Below are 15,862 nucleotides of genomic sequence, written 5' to 3'. Positions count from 1 at the left end.
AGAGGCTGCGGCCGCAGATGGGTGGCGGGGAAACCGGGACACTGTCAGTCAGGGAGACGGGCTGGCCAGGGTGGGGTGGGGTGAGGGCGTCACAGGCGGGCTTAGCAGAGTTCAATGCACCGCGGTGTCTGTCAGCCTAGAGTGGTAACGGTGGGAGCTGATCTTTTACTTTTCAGAGGACATGAATCAATTTGTCTGAAATTCATACAGTAACAAAAGGGGGAAAAAACAAAAGTATATTGATGCTACTAAGTAATAGTTGAATCATAACTGGAAGTTTATATCTCAATAGCAAAGAACCTTTAAGAGAACAAAATCAATTCATGGAATAATACTATCAGGCTAAAAATAAAATCCATATGTCATTACATTAATGGCAACAAAATTTAACAGAGTTCAATCCTGTGATTACAAAGCTGAACTCTGGCATTGTGGGAACTCTGTGAAATTTCAGGACCCAGTTCAGAATCTCATCACTCACGGTGTCCCTGGTCACCCCTGACCAGGTCACTAATTATATACTTCACCACATCATGTCCTTTGTCCTCTAAATTATCAGCCCCGACCCCAGTTCCTACTTCCTGTCTAATGCCCTTTTTCTGTGGCTACAGATACAGTTTAGAATCACTGAATGTGAGAACTGGGCTGAACCTGGAGGGGACCGGGTAACTAGGCTGACACTGTGCTGCGTAGCCTCTGATCCCCAAAGCTCCTTGGAGACAAGATCAGGTTAGAAAGGCCCAGGAAGTGGTGACCTCGTCCTCCTCTGGCCCGGCCTCTGTTCTCAGATGGGTAGTGTCACCTTTGTCTGTTTTATCCACTGTGATTCAACACACAACTTCGTTTGCAAAGCATTTCACTTAAAAATAAATGAGTAATACAGTTTTGAAAGCCTTGCTGTGAGCCAGCCTTCCCACTTCCCCAAGAGAAAACAAGGATCAAGAGGCCAACAGGCGTTTTCATGGCCACATAACTGGTCAGCGGCAGACCAGGTCTTACATTTAGGTTTCTAGGTGAGTCCGCTGTCCTTTTCTGCTTGTAGTGTCACTCTCAGGTGCCACCAGGGCCTTGTCTCCTCCCTGGGGAGAGCCTGCTGGGACATGGGCCCCGAGCCACAGCACAGAGGCCAGCCCGATGGGAATTGTGTGGTGGGGCGAGGACCAAACAGACCTTCTGTGATACGACATATGGGGCCATCAGGTGACAGGAATAAACACGGGTTTAAATTGCCCTACCACCGCCTGAGCCTCAGTTTTCTCACAGCAAGGACAGTGAGAGGCAAGAAGGGGCCTAGAGAATGTCTGTCCCATAGTCACTCGCCAGGGGTGAAACTCCAACTCAGAGCAACCTGGGGTTGGTGGTAACACAGACATACCTGGGCAAGGGAGCCTCTCCTGCCACGCACCAGCACCTGTCTGCCCAGCACCGGGCACAGTCTCCCTAATGCGTGTTAAGTCCACATGCATGACAAATCATAAAGGAGACAAAACCGTGTTTATTAAAAAGTTCTATTTTAAATATACTTTCTGCAGGGCAAAGATGTGCTGTCCATACTTCTAACCTGAGGAACATAGGATTTAGGGAGTTTCTCACGCGCCATCTGTGGCAGTAACCTAATGCATTTCTGGAACGGAAATACCCTGTGACTGTTGCCTGAATCAATATTTTCCTTTGAGGAACTTCTGTGAAATTCATTATTATGTAAAACAACCCCTACAGCAAAGGACTTTGATAACCAATTTCCACTTCAGTTGAAAGGGTTGCGGAGAACTCATTTAAATATAAATCACCTCAAAGAGAAAAATGTGATACTTTATCACATTAGACCAGGGGTAGTCAACCTTTTTATACCTACCGCCCACTTTTGTATCTCTGTTAGTAGTAAAATTATCTAACCGCCCACCGGTTCCACAGTAATGGTGATTTATAAAGTAGGAAAGTAACTTTACTTTATAAATTTATAAAGCAGAGTTACAGCAAGTTAAAACATATAATAATAATTACTTACCAAGTACTTTATGTCAGACTTTCTCTAAGTTTGGCAGAATAAATCTTTATAAAACAACTTACTATAGTTAAATCTATCTTTTTATTTATACTTCGGTTGCTCCACTACTACCAACCATGAAAGTTGGAATGCCCACTAGTGGGTGTTAGGGACCAGGTTGACTACCACTGCATTAGACCATCCACTGGCCTGCAAAGAGCAATATCATCCATGTCTCTTCTTGGGAGACTGCCTGTAAGCATAGCACGATAATTTAGAGCTTGACTTTCCTGTTCGTGAGGGGCTGTCACCCAATTTTCGTACATATCAAACTCTCCTAAGTATGAGACAGTTATTTTGTTTCTTTTTTTATGGGGTGACATTGGTAAATTAGGGTACAGATGTTCAGAGAAAACATCTCCAGGTTATTTTGACATTTGAATATGTTGCATACCCCTCACCCAAAGTCAAATTGTCTTCCATCACCTTCTATCTGGTTTTATTTGTGCACCTCCACTCCCCCCACCCCTCCCTCACATTCCTCTCTTTCCTTCCCCCTACCTCCCCCTCCCACCGTTACCATCACATTCTTGTCCATGTCTCTGAGTCTCATTTTTATGTCCCATCTATGTATGGAACCATAAAGTTCTTAATTATTTTCTGATTTACTTATTTTACTCAGTATAATGTTATCAAGGTCCATCCATGTTATTGTATTGATCTGATGTCATCATTTCTTATGGCTGAGTAGTATTCCATAGTATATATGTACCAAAGCTTTTTAATCTACTCGTCCACTGACGGACACTTGGGCTGTTTCTAGATCTTCACTATTGTGAACAATGCTGCCATAAACATGGGGGTGCATTTCTCCTTTTGGAACAGTGCGATGGTGTTCTTAGGGTATATTCTTAAAAGTGGAATGGCTGGGTCAAAAGGCAGTTCGATTTTTAATTTTTGAGGAATCTCCATACAGTTTTCCACAAAGGCTGTACCACTCTGCATTCCCACCAGCAGTGCAGGAGGGTTCCCTTTTCTCCACATCCTCACCAGTGCTTATTCTGTGTTGTTTTGTTGATGAGCGCCATTCTGACAGGTGTGAGTTGATATCTCATTGTGATTTTAATTTGCATTTCTCAAATAATTAGTGATGTTAAGCATTTTTTTCATATGCCTATTGGCTATCTGTATGTCCTCTTAGGAGAAGTGTCTATTCATGTCTTTTGCCCATTTTTTGATTGGATTGTTTGTCTTCCTGGTGTTGAGTTTTACATGTTCTTTATAAATTTTGGTTATTAACCACATATCAGACGTATTGTTGAATGTGTTCTCCCATTGTATGGTTTGTCTTTTTATTCTGTTCTTATTGTCTTTAGCTGTGCAAAAGCTTTTTAGTTTGATATAGTCCCATTTGTTTATCCTTTTATTTCACTTGCCTGTGAAGATAAATCGGCAAATATATTGCTGCGAGAGATGTTGGTGAGCTTACTGCGTATGTTTTCTTCTAAGATGCTTATGGTTTCATGGCTTACATTTAAGTCTTTTATCCATTTTGAGTTTATTTTTGTAAATGGTGTAAGTTGGTGGTCTAGTTTCATTTTTTTGCAGGTAGATGTCCAATTTTCCCAACACCATTTATTAAAGAGGCTGTCTTTACTCCATTGTATGCTCTTACCTCCTTTGACAAATATCAGTTGTCCATAAAAGTGTGGGTTTATTTCTGGGTTCTCTGTTCTGTTCCATTGATCTATATGCCTGTTCTTATGCTAGTACCAGGCTGTCTTAAATACAATGGCCTTGTAGTATAACTTGATATCGGGAAATGTGATACTTCCCAATTTATTCTTCCTTTTCAAGATTGCTGAGACTATTCGTGTTCTTTTTTGGTTGCAAATAATTTTTGGAATATGTGTTTTATATCTTTGAAGTATGTCATTGGTATTGCATTGAATTTATAAATTGCTTTTGGTAATATATACATTTTAATGATGTTTATTCTTCCTAACCATGAGCATGGTATATGCTTCCACATGTTTGTATCTTCCTTGATTTCTTTTATCAATGTTTTATAATTTTCCAAGTACAAATCTTTAATCTCCCTGGTTAAATTTACTCCTAGGTACTTTGTCTTTTTGGTTGCAATAGTGAAGGGGATTGTTTCCTTAATTTCTCTTTCTGACAGTTCATTGCTGGTGTATAAAAATGTCTCTGAATTCTGAGTATTAATTTTTTATCCTGCCACCTTGCTGAATTAATTTATCAGGTCCAATAGTTTTTTGACTGAGACTTTAGGGTTTTCTATATACAATATCATATCATCTGCAAATAATAATAGTTTTACTTCTTCTTTTCATATTTGGATGTCTTTTATTTCTTCCTCTTGTCTGACTGCTGTGCTAGGAGTTCCAGGACTATGTTGAATAAGAGTGGTGAAAGGGGGCATCTCTGCCTTGTTCCTGATCTTAAGGGGATTCCTTAAAATTAATTTTTGCCCATTGGGTATGATATTGGCTGTGGGTTTGTCACAGATGGCTTTTATCATGTTAAGATATGTTCCCTGTATTCCCACTTTGTTGAGAGTTTTGATCATGAATGGGTGCTGGATTTTATCAAATGCTTTTTCTACATCTATCGAAATTATCATGTGTTTTTTCTCCTTCCTTTTGTTTATGTGATGAATCACATTGATGATTTGCAAATAATGTACCAGCCTTGCCTCCCAAGAATAAATCCCACTTGATCATGGTGTATGATTTTTTCATATATTGCTGGATCTGGTTTGCTAATATTTTGTTGAGGATTTTAGTATCTATATTCATCAGGGATATTGGGCTATAATTTTCTTTCTTCGTGTTGTCTTTGCCTGGTTTTGGAATCAGAAATATGCTCGCCTCATAAAAGGAGCTTGGAAGTCATACTTCCTCATGAATTTTTTGAAATAGCTTGAGAAGGATAGGAGTTAGTTCTTCTTTGAATATTTGGTAGAATTCACTTGTGAAGCTATCAGGCCAGGACTTTTTTTGTTGAGAGTTTTTTGATAACTGTTTCAATCTCATTTGTTGTAATTGGTCTGTTTAGGTTTTCTGATTCTTCCAGATTGATTTTTGGAAGATTGTATGTTTCAAGGAATTTGTCTATTTCATCAAGGATGTCTAGTTTTTTGGCATACAGTTCCTCATAGTATTTTCTTACAATATTTGTACTTCTGTTGTGTCAGTTGTTATTTCTCCACTCTCATTTCTAATTTTATTTATTTGAATCCTCTCTCTTTTTTTCTTGGTGAGTCTAGTTAAAGGTTCATCGATCCTGTTTACCTTTTCAAAGAACCATCTCCTGGTATCATTGATCCTCTGTATTGTTTCTTTAACCTCTATGTCATTTATTTCTGCTCTGATCTTTATTATTTCCTTCTTTCTACTACATCTGGGTTTTACTTGCTGTTCTTTTTCTAGTTCTTTTAGATGCAGGGTCAAGTTGTTTATTTGAGCTTTATCTAGCTTTTTGAGGTATGCCTGTAATGCTATAAACTTCACTCTCAGTACTGCTTTTGCTGTGTCCCATAAATTTTGAGCTGTTGTATGCTCATTATCATTCATTTCTAGGAATTTTTAAATTTCTTCTTTGATCTCATCATTAATCCATTTGTTATTTAACAACCTGCTATTTAGTTTTCATGTGTTTGAGAATTTCTTAGTTTTTCTTTTGTGGTTGATTTCTAGTTTCATACCATTGTGATCAGAGAAAATGCTTGATATGATTTCAATCTTCTTAAATTTGTTGAGATTGATTTTGTACCCTAACATGTGGTCTATCCTAGAGAATGTACCATGAGCACTTGAAAAGAATGTATATTCTGCTGCTTTAGGGTGAAATGTTCTGAAGATATCTATTAAATCCAGTTAATCTAGTGTGTCCTTTAAATCTGCTGTTTCTTTGTTAATTTTCTTTCTTGAGGATCTATCTAGTGATGTTAGTGGGGTATAAAATCCCCTATTATTATAGTATTGCTGTTGATCTCACCCTTTATATCCATCAAAATCTGCTTTATATATTAGGTGCTCCAATATTAGGTGCATAGATATTTATAATGGTTATATCTTCCTATTGGATTGCTCCCTTTATCATTATGTAGTGGCCTTCTTTATCTCTTACTATAGCCTTTGTTTTAAAGTCCATTTTGTCTGATATAAGTATTGCTACCCCAGGATTTTTTTTATTTCCATTTGCATGAAATATTTTTTCCATCCTTTTACCTTCAGTCTATGTGCATCTTTTGTTTTAAGGTGTGTCTCTTGTAGACAGCATATGTACGGGTCCTGTTTTCTTATCCATGCAGCTACCCTATGTCTTTTGATTAGATCATTTAATACATTTACACTTAAGGTTATTATCGATATGTAGTTGTTTATTGCCATTTTAATCTTTAAAGCTATATTTCTCTTTTGCTGTATTCTTTTCCCACTATTTACAACAGGCCCCTTAATATTTTCTGCAGCATTGGTTTAATTGTAATGAATTCCTTGAGTTTTGTTTTTGGGTTTTTTTGTCTGGGAAGCTTTTTATTTCTCCTTCAATTTTAAATGATAGCCTTGCTGGATAAAATAGTCTTGGTTGTAGGTTCTTGTTCTGCATTACTTTGAATATTTTTTGTGATTTCCTTCTGACCTCAAATGTTTCTGTTGAGAAGTCGGATGTCATTCTTATGGGGGCTCCTTTGTAGGTGATAGCCTTTTTTTCTCTTGCAGCTTTTAATATTTTCTCTTTATCACTTAGCTTTGGTATTTTAATTATGATGTGTCTTGGTGTAGGGTATTTTTGGTTTCTCTTTAATGGAGTTCTCTGTGCTTCTTGAACTTGTGAGAGTTTTTTCTGCATTAATTTAGAGAAGTTTTAAGCTATGATATGATTGAAAAAAGTCTCTATCCCTTGTTCTTTCTCTTCTTCTTCAGGAACCCCTATGATGAGGATGTTATTTCTCTTCATGTTGTCATAGAGCTCTCTTAGAGTTTCCTCAGACTTTTTGAGTCTCTTTTCTTTTTTCTGCTCTGCTTCCATGCCTTCATTCAACTTGTCCTCCAACTCGCTGATTCAATCCTCAGTTTCATCCATCCTATTTTTAATTCCTTCCATTATGGTCTTCATTTCTGATATTTTATTTGTCATCTCTGACTGATTCTTTTTTAATATTTCAATGTCCTTTTTTATACTTTCTATCTCTTTATTTAGGTATTCATAATGACCATCCATTGTTGTTCTAAGATCCCAGGCATCCTAACAATCATTATTTTAAACTCTGCATCTGGAAGTTTGGTTATTTCCATATCACTCAGTTCACTTCCTGGAGGTTTCTCTTTTGGTTTCATTTGGATTGTACTTCTCTGTCTTCTCATTATGTCTGTGTGTTTGGGTGTATTGTTTGTAGAGCTGGTTGAGTCTAGGCTTGGTGTTGTCTGCCTCCAATTTTCAGTTGTGTTATTTCTAGGTCTTCTTGGGTTGGCATCAGCTGTTCCAGTTATTTTTTTTTAATGAAAGACTTAATCCTTTTGACATTTACATCTTTTTTTACTTTCACATGTTAGAAAGAAAGTGGAATTATTTAATTGGCAGTTTATTTTTCTTAATAATTGCCTTCTGAATAGAATTCATATTTATGGAGATAAATCATTTTGTCTACATATACATTTTATGAAAAGAAATCAGGTTTGTATGAAAAGAGTTAACTGTCCATTATACAAGTCAAAATACAATAAAATTCTTGAAAAGACTCCTATCTCCTTATTAAATTTAAGGGGGCACTCATTTTAATGCTTATTTGTTGGCAAGCTAACCATTTGCTAACGAACATTAACTGTTTGGGTTTTTTTTGTATTTTTCTGAAGTTGGAAACGGAGGCAGTCAGACAGACTCCCGCATGTGCCCGACTGGGATCCACCCAGCATGCCCACCAGGGGGCGATGCTCCACCCATCTGGAGCATCGCTCTGTTACAACCAGAGTCATTCTAGTGCCTGAGGCAGAGGCCATAGAGCCATCCTCAGTGCCCAGGCCAACTTTGCTCCAATGGAGCCTTGGCTGTGGGAAGGGAAGAGAGAGACAGAGAGGAAGGAGAGGGAGGGAGAGGGGTAGAGAAGCAGATGGGCACTTCTCCTGTGTGCCCTGGCCGGGAATCTAACCCAGGACTCCTGCACACCAGGCCGACACTCTACCACTTAGCCAACCAGCCAGGGCGAACATTAAGTTTTGTCATGAGTGTTATGTTCACCTCTCATTCCCAATTTATTCTTAGCTATTTGATGATGAAAGTTTCCATCATAAAAGCAGTAGCAGGAAGGAGACGATGGGGAAAGCCACCTTACCTGAGCCCAGTCCCGGGTTCAGGTTTTACAATGCTTCCTTTACATCTATTTTGTTGAAAGTGAATGCCTAAGCTATCAGGAATAATGGTAATGAAGTATGAGTACAACATTTTGGATTCTCTGTACTTTAAACTGCTTATAATAGGTGTTAGTGTGGTATGCTGTCTTTTCCTTTAGGATTGGAAACTTCCAAAGAGCAAGGTCATGCCTTTTCATTTCGAAATCTCCCCAACTGTCTCCTACCATCCCACATATGATTGAGCAAGTCTTTGACTTCTCACAGGGTCTCAAGCCCTTCCCATGTAAATTAGAGGCCTGGGTTATGGCCTTGAACACATTCCAACTTTTAAATGATAGTTAGTATGAGTCCACCATGTTGTGTTATTTTTTTTCCATTGAATGATTCAAATAACAACTTTAGGATATAGTGAGTATTTACGGAATACAACAAATAATACTTAACATCAGTTTAGGCTATAAATATGCCTCATTCCTAGACAATTTTTTTAAAAGAACCACATGTAAATTACCACATATAAATAGCACAATTTATATGTGATTTACAGTGATGTTAAATGACCCAAAAGGATGAAAGGAGAGAAAAAGAAAGCTAGAGGCTGGTGTTGTACAATAGGCACAATTACTCCATGGGCAACCACATTTAAAAAAATCACATTTCAGGCCAATAATCTTTGCTATGAAAAGGCAATTAGACATTCTTTAGTTCCACTTTATTCTCAAGGGTATGGCTAATACATGGCCAGCCAGTCTCTCATGGACAATTCCAATGGAAATAGATCATGTTAATGATAATGTTAGACTTGAGCATTAGAGAGGTCACACACCCGAGTCCCCTTGGATAAATTAATCCTGCCCATATGCTTGGTAAAAGATACAGAATTTTTTTTGAAGTATGTTAATGTCCAAGAATGGAATAAATGTCAAAATATATGACTTCTTCTGAAACACTGGACTTTCGATATCACTACCTGCCTTATACACGGGGTGCGCTTTCCATGTGCTAATATCTTTATGCCTCCAGTGGACATATTGATGTTATTTATAGGTCCCTGTCTTCCTTTTGTCTCAGACTCCTATGGTAGATTCTTCTTTTCTGAGCCAAATGTATTTTGCTTTCTCTTGGTTCTGTTATCCCTTCCGTGTCCCCTGAAACCAAGCTCAATGTCTAATCCCTTGTGAATGTAACAACCAATTAAATATTTAAAAGGAGCTATAATACCCTAGCCCTTCCAAATCCTCCAAACAGAGAGTCCGTATAATTGGCCCACAGATGTTCAGCTTAGCTGCGTTCAAATTTTAGTCACGGCCTCTTCAAAGCCTTCTTTTCTCCAGATAAATCTCAGTGATTACTTCAGCACTGCTCAGTGATTGGGTTTGAACCACTTTACCTCTCTTATCTGGCCATCCTTAGTTTGCCAGCTGCAGCCAGTGGCCCTCCAAAGAGAGGACACTGTTCCAGTGCGATCCGGCCACCGCCGCTTCTAACATGACTCTGTGTCTGTTCTGATACCTTAGTGTCATTAAGGTTTGGATCAAATTGCTGATGCTTCTGGTTATGGTGTTGGAGTACACATGAGAACTGAGCTGCTCCCTCCTGACACTGTGTTACAATAACAATGGGATTTTAAAAATGAAAACCTCTCTCTCCTTAAGGAGAATGGGGTTAAAGCTGTAGAAGCTGGACAGTGGATGGAGAAGTAGACCTGACTTAGCACATCAGAGAAATCTGAGTTTTAATCACTAAACTCCCAAAAATCTCAGAATCGAAAGCTTCGTTCTCCTCTAGAAAAGAGGATGAAAATGGCAGGAAGTCTGTTGAGGAAACAGATTCCTTCCCATATTATCCTCCCAGCTATTCCTGACCCCATAGAAGACTGAAGCGGTTTCTTGTAGAAAAGCTAAAACTGCAGTTCTCAGGGCTGATAGAGAGACTAGAGAGCATTTGAAAACAGAGAGAAGGGAGAGCTTCCACCATTATTGTAGAAATGCCAAGCACTCTCTCCTCCATGGGAGCCGGGCTCCAGGAAGGCACTGGAAGAAGTCTTGCCTGGGAATATGAGCAGCCCAAGAGGAAAGGTTGAAGGATGCTGGCCCGGGCACCACCGCAGGACATGGTCAGTCAGCTCCCCCTGCTGAAGACACCCTGTGCTTACAACACCTCCTATTGATGCTCTAATACCCCACTGCTACTATGGATGGACTGGGGTTCTAGACAAGTGAAAATATGTAATATAAAAAGAAAATACCAAAAAAGAAAAGAAATTGGAGGACACAGTGATAGTGCAGGAAGAATAAAATTTCAAAAAGGAGAAAAACAAAATCACTGATAAATACCCTCTGAGAGAAGAGATTGCACTCATGAGATGAGTACACGGAACATAAACCGAGTGTTCAGAGGGAGGGAGAAGAGCTCCTTAGACATTAGCATATGATGGCACAAATGAATAACTCAACACAGGACTGGGAGACAAAATGCAGAAACCCTCCCAGAAAATGTAGAATAAAACAGAGAGGGAAAACAGGAAGCCAGTGTGTGGGGATTGTGTGACAGAGAACTGAACTTTCAGCATCCTAGGTATCAACAGATAGTGCACAGAGCTGATCAAGAAGTAGCAATATAACCAAGCTATGCAAAATTATGAGGGCATGTATCTAAAAGAGTAAGCTAAGTGAGTGGAAAGACTTTGAGGAGCTGAGAATGGTGAGGAGATGGCCACGGGAGAGTGCTGTTTTCATAGCAAGTCTCCTGGAAATACTGGACTGCAAAAATTAAATGTTTAAAAGAAGCTAAATTTGGGTGGCAGGGGTAAATTAAGTTGTTATTAGCAATTGGATCAAAACTTTTCCAACCACTATGGAGAGTGTCCTATGGCTATCCCTTGGATAACTATAAGAGAAAAACTGATCTGGTCCTGTTGGAGAATGGCAGGGAAGATGTCATCCAAGACTATTGCAATAGGGGTCAGGACTGTTGTGATGGGGATGGAAAATGAACTCCAGTCCGGTGAAACCAAATGCAGGAGAAATTTTTAAACGCTGGAGAAAGCCAATGGAAGAGGGTTAGAGGACATTAGTGGGGAGGTTGGTCAATAGGACTCGGGCATTTGTGTTTGCTGGTTGACTCATTGAAATTAAGTGTCTACTCTCTCACTTACACTAGGAGTCAGGGTCCTGTCTTTCTTGATGGTTACATTTCAAAGAGATAGTTTCTAGGTCTTGAGAAGACATGTCTGAATTGTAAAAGATTTACATCTCAAAGGGGCAGAGAAAGAATTTACCATGGCAAATTCTCTAAAGTCAGTGCTCTAACAAAAAGGACACAGGAGACCTAGAGTCAGGAAGAAAAGTGTCTGATGTTTAGCCAGGCTGAGGAGAACATTAAGCCCTTGGTAGTCCCACAATCACACTCTTTCAGAACTGGATACTTTCTCCTCATTTTCTAATCTAAACCTAGTCCTCTCTGTGTCCTGTCTCTGTCACCTCAGCATGGCATAAATCCTGCCAGTCAGATTGTCAGCCTCAACACCTTTCATTCCTTCTGCGGCCAGGTGTTACAACATTGTGCCTGTGGTTTCTCTTCACTCCTCTGTCTTCCCGACACTCCTGCCAGGACCCAAATGTCATCATCTCTCAGTGGTTTTGTTGTACTTTGTTCTTTTAAACAACTTGATGGATGGCTATTTTATACAACATAAATGTTACCCCTTTCAAGTGTACAATTCAGTGACTCTTCAGTAATTTTCCCAGGTGAGACCACCATCACCAGTAAGATAGGACATTTTCACCCCCAAGCATCACAGGTCTGTCCCCTGCTCACTGCTCGTGGTTGATGGACTCACACTAACATGTCTGAAGCCCAGACATAGGGACCAAATAGAAACAGGCTCACAACCCACTGGAAAACTAGTCCCCAACTTACCAGTTACACAAAATTTGGGAAGGGTCTTATAAATTTATTAAAAATGGGGATAAACTAATATCTAGTGTTTAAAATTACTAAAACCAATAATTTTACATATTTCATTTTATATTTTTGATTATATATTTAAATAAACACAATATCTCAGTAATCTTTTTACTGATTTATATTGAATTTGTGGTGACCTCAACAACCCAGGGCACTTTGTATGGACAACTTGGAGGTCATTTTCTGCAGGAGTGTATTTAGATAACTGATATTTTAATCTATGTAACTTCCCTGCTGCTCATATAGGTTCTCATTATAATAAGGTGCATCTTTCTAAATGGCATTTATTGGAATCATTGAGTGAAATTCAAATTACATACAGGTGTTGTAGTGTAGAGGTTTTTTAAATACAGTTGATCCTGATATGCAAAAACAGTGGTTCCAGAATACAAGCTTGGCTCCGATAAATAATCTGACTATATTTGCATCAACATTCCTTCCAACCATCTGCGAAGCACAATCCAGCTAGCAATTAGCTAGCAATTAAGCCAGCATGTCAAAAAACTTAATTGCCAACACAACCAATTTTCAGAGCTATGATAATGATAATAGCTATGCAGCAAACTGAATTTAATAAAAATGCTTTGAACATAGATTCCAACAAGTCTATCTTGTTTTCTGAATCATATCTAGCTTTTGAAATAGAAATGAGATATGCCAGGAAAACATTCAAACCTGAGGACTGAAATTTAGCATTACCTTCTCACCATTCCCGACTTTTTAGTGTCTGAGGCATCTTCTCTTCCACAGAGTACTTCCCACCCCTGTTACTTCTTCGGCTGGCACAGTCATTGTTCAGCTCCAACATGTGCCCCAACAAAACAGACTCATTCACTCCTGAATTGAAACTGGCCTGGCTACTCAAGGGAGCCAACGCATTCTCAGGGTGGCAAATTAGGCCTTTTTTTCTCAACAGCTGGTAGGAAACAGCCCAGGCTATGGAATCAGAAAAACTTAAGTGAGAATTTCAACCATTACACTTATAAAATGTGTGACTATGGACACCTCACTGGATGCATGTGTGCCTCAGTTTCTCCATCTGTAATGTGACACACAAGTCTACCCTGCAGGTGTAGCAAGGACAAAAGTGAGTGAATTTTGCATGGTCAGCATTCTGTGAGTACTTACTAACTTGCAGCCATAACAAACCTTCTTTTCTGTTGAAATCTGTAATCTACGACTTTCTTCTTTAAACTTTCAGACTTAGTGTTTGACTTTGACCCTGGTGATGGGGGCCATGCTGTGGGCTGTCACAGGATCTTCCCTTCAACTTCTCTCTGCATTCACATTTGCCGCCACAGTGCCAAATCCAACAGTCACCTCAACCCTATGAAAATAATGCGACAACCGGACATTGATTTTTTAGTTCCAGGACAATTCATGAATATGTTCAGCAAATATTTAATCTGCATGTAAGACTTCGAGTTAGCCACCATGAATACAAAGATAAATAAAAATGTTTCTGCCTCAAAGAAGCTTTACTAGTAGAGACAAATGAATGCACACACAACACACCCAACACACACTCATACAAAATACAAGTAAACAACAGTAGGACAAGGATTATGCAAATAAACAAACAGTTATGAAGTTAAGAATAAACTAAATGTGTTACTCATTTCTAATACACATAAAATTAAATAATTATCCATTAAAAAAAGAACAAACTGCATTTTTCTTTCTAGTTCAACGAGATAATTACTGAGTCAAAACGACCCATGAAACCTTAAACCAGCAGTTAAATAAACAAACTGTGCCTTCATGCATGCTTTTATCCACAGGACCATTTGCTCAGTGACTACAGTGTTTCCCATCATGGCGCTGACACAGATCTACGAATCCACAGTTACTGAAGCACAGGCTGGTTGTGTTTCTGTAAATCAATGACCATTGCAATTAAAGCTTTTTATTCACAATACAGATTAATACCTTCCATACATTCAGCTTTCAAGTTATTAAATGGATGAATGAGCGTAAGTTACAGGGGGGATTTGGGGTGTGTTTTTTTTTTGCAATGAACTATATTAAAGCACCACTACTTTTGAAATAGACCATCAGAGAAATCACATGTAGGTTGTATATTAATACAAAAAAAACCCAGAGTAATTTAAAACACTATGTTTGTCTAAACAGAAACTAAGGGGCCATGTCAAAGCCAAAAATGTCTTTGGAATATATGATTCTTTTTTTTTTTTTTTAACTTTTTTTTTTTTTATTTTATTTTTTTTTATAATAAATTTTTATTAATGGTAATGGGATGACATTAATAAATCAGGGTACATATATTCAAAGAAAACATGTCTAGGTTATTTTGTCATTAAATTATGTTGCAAACCCCTCGCCCAAAGTCAGACTGTCCTCCGCCTCCCTCTATCTAGTTCTCTGTGCCCCTCCCCCTCCCCCTAACTCTCTCCCTCCCTCCCTCCCATGTCCTCCCTCCCCCCACCCTTGGTAACCACCACACTCTTGTCCATGTCTCTTAGTCTCATTTTTATGTTCCACCAATGTATGGAATCATGTAGTTCTTGTTTTTTTCTGATTTACTTATTTCACTCCTTATAATGTTATCAAGATCCCACCATTTTGCTGTAAATGATCTGATGTCATCATTTCTTATGGCTGAGTAGTATTCCATAGTGTATATGTGCCACATCTTCTTTATCCAGTCTTCTATTGAAGGGCTTTTTGGTTGTTTCCATGTCTTGGCCACTGTGAATAGTGCTGCAATGAACATGGGGCTACATGTGTCTTCACGTATCAATGTTTCTGAGGTTTTGGGATATATACCCAGTAGAGGGATTGCTGGGTCATAAGGTAGTTCTATTTTCAGTTTTTTGAGGAACCACCATACTTTCCTCCATAATGGTTGTACTACTTTACAGTCCCACCAACAGTGAATAAGGGTTCCTTTTTCTCCACAGCCTCTCCAACATTTGCTATTACCCATCTTGTTGATAATAGCTAATCTAACAGGAGTGAGGTGGTATCTCATTGTAGTTTTGATTTGCATTTCTCTAATAACTAATGAAGCTGAGCATCTTTTCATATATCTGTTGGCCATTTGTATCTCTTCCTGGGAGAAGTGTCTGTTCATGTCCTCTTCCCATTTTTTTATTGGATTGTTTGTTTGTTTGTTGTTGAGTTTTATGAGTTCTTTGTAAATTTTGGATATTAGGCCCTTATCTGAGCTGTTGTTTGAAAATATCATTTCCCATTTACTTGGCTGTCTGTTTATTTTGATATCAGTTTCTCTTGCTGAGCAAAAACTTTTTATTCTGATGTAGTCCCATTCATTTATCTTTGCCTTCACTTCTCTTGCCATTGGAGTCAAGTTCATAAAATGTTCTTTAAAACCTAGGTCCATGATTTTAGTACCTATGTCTTCTTCTATGTACTTTATTGTTTCAGGTCTTATATTTAGGTCTTTGATCCATTTTGAATTAATTTTAGTACACGGGGACAGGCTGTAGTCAAGTTTCATTCTTTTGCATGTGGCTTTCCAGTTTTCCCAACACCATTTGTTGAAGAGGCT

The 15,862-nt window shown here is 38.6% G+C and overlaps 1 protein-coding gene across 5 annotated transcripts in view; it reads left to right on the top strand.

Moving 5' to 3' along the window:
• The window catches only part of RALYL (RALY RNA binding protein like), a 618,546-nt gene that overhangs the window by 552,929 nt on the left and 49,755 nt on the right, over positions 1 to 15,862 (top strand). The gene's annotated exons all lie outside the window — the stretch shown is intronic.

Source organism: Saccopteryx leptura, chromosome 3 (genome assembly GCF_036850995.1).
Source record: "Saccopteryx leptura isolate mSacLep1 chromosome 3, mSacLep1_pri_phased_curated, whole genome shotgun sequence".
In the NCBI taxonomy this organism is placed as follows: domain Eukaryota; kingdom Metazoa; phylum Chordata; class Mammalia; order Chiroptera; family Emballonuridae; genus Saccopteryx; species Saccopteryx leptura.
This window is presented reverse-complemented; position numbering and strand designations above follow the sequence as displayed.